The sequence below is a fragment of the Ceratosolen solmsi genome, unplaced genomic scaffold (genome assembly GCF_000503995.2).
Source record: "Ceratosolen solmsi marchali unplaced genomic scaffold, CerSol_1.0 scaffold10, whole genome shotgun sequence".
In the NCBI taxonomy this organism is placed as follows: Eukaryota; Metazoa; Arthropoda; class Insecta; order Hymenoptera; family Agaonidae; genus Ceratosolen; species Ceratosolen solmsi.
In genome coordinates this window covers 23,439,948-23,441,788 of record NW_011948412.1, presented here as the reverse complement: position 1 = coordinate 23,441,788, position 1,841 = coordinate 23,439,948, and the positions used below count along the sequence as shown (strand labels likewise).

The 1,841-nt window shown below is 21.1% G+C and overlaps 1 long non-coding RNA gene across 1 annotated transcript; it reads left to right on the top strand.

Moving 5' to 3' along the window:
• Window positions 1–511: 511 nt before the first annotated feature.
• On the top strand, window positions 512–1,447 carry LOC105362624 (uncharacterized). Its single transcript, XR_912902.1, has 3 exons — window positions 512–561; window positions 1,149–1,208; window positions 1,351–1,447. It is a non-coding gene; the product is annotated as an uncharacterized LOC105362624 (long non-coding RNA).
• Window positions 1,448–1,841: the final 394 nt, after the last annotated feature.

The window sequence follows — 1,841 nt, the reverse complement described above, 5'->3', positions numbered from 1 at the left end:
TTCTGTATGCTGGATTTAATAGTTTCAGATTAACATCATCAACTTCAATATTACACACACGAGTCTGTCTATTGTACTATTTAAATAATTATACATAACAGGAATTAGAAATATTTTCATCCAATTTTATTTAACTAATTATTTAGAATTTGACTATTTAAACTAACTTTCTACCTCCATACAGCTAATTAAAATTATCTTGCTTTACTCATCATTTTATTTCATAGTTTGAAAATGTATTTTCTTTAAAGCTTTGTTAAATTTTGATATTATCGCAAATAAAAGTATAGTTAGTTTTATTAATGCAGCAAATTTTATACAATATATCAATATTTGGTAATCAACGATTATTCTGTTTTTAAATGTATTATCAAGGAAGTTGTAATGTTTGTTACAATAATATTTAAATTTTATCAATAAACCTTCATGCCATCCCGTCATTTAATTATGTAAATTAAAGATATTTATTCACATATGAAAATTATGTAATTATATATATTCTATATTTTATAGAACCTCAAATTTATAATAGAATAGAGAGCTGCCTTAATGCATGTAAAAGTAAGATAAAAATGTGATTAATATTATTAATTAAAATAATTATGCATATTAGTGTTTTAATTCTGCATAAATTAAAAAATTAAGATGTGTTAGGTATATATATTATCATTTTGTTAAATTTTTGTCATTATATATTTATATTCACTTAAGAAATATTACTAAATATAAAAAGAAAAAAATTTAAAAGCATTGTAATTTTATTTTTCTTTAATTTGGTATTATGAAAACAATAAGCAATCAATAATTACTATCATTATTAAAACATTCATTAAATCATTAAATCATTAAATATGTATACAACCAACTATATCAGGAAAAAGAAAAATTAAGAAAATTGATAATATTGTAGACAGCTGATATAGTTTGTTGGTCGACTAATAATTTCAATTTAGATAACTCCAAAAATCATTTTTACAGTTATTTTATTTGATATTTATTCATTATTTTTTTTTAATTTCTTAATTTATATATATATATATATATATATATATATATATATATGTGTGTGCGCGCGCGTGTGTGTGTGTGTGTGTAAATTATACTAACTCAATTTATATGTTATTAATTTGTTTGCTTCGATATTTTAGCTATCATTCAAGAGTGCAGAGTTGATTGTGAGAAATCATGTGATTTTCAGTTTCCAAAAAGTAAATATATAAAAAAAAGACTTTATAGAGTTAATATACATAGAAATAGCACATTTTCGTTTTAATCAAATTACTATTAAGTAAACATAAAAGATTATAAACATTTTATATTATTTTGATAACGTTATTATACATTTTTTAGAGTCTAAATCTAGGAAACACACAACGATAAGAATTTATGGAATATGGCAATCGATAAAATGAAATGTTTAAATACTGAATCAATAAATATTGTATCACACTCAATTAAAATTATATTACCACATAGCGAAGTAAATTAGAAAATATAAAAAAAAATTCTTAATTTTTGTATTGATTATAGAAAGTAAAAGATTTAATAAAAATTTGTATATAAAACGGTATTAAAATGAATAACAAAACTATCAATTTAACAAAAATACAAGCATATTAAAAAAAAAACTCATAAACAACATGCATAGTTCAAACATTCATACTAAGATTTTTCGATTTTAAAGTTATCTAATTCATGACTCATGAAAGACGGCATTTATAACATCAGTCTTTAATCGATTTTCTAAGTATAATTCGTAATTGATTTTTCACTAAATATTTCGAAGATTTAGCGGTTTCCTTTTAGTATACCACAAAAACTAGTAGTACGAAACTACGAGT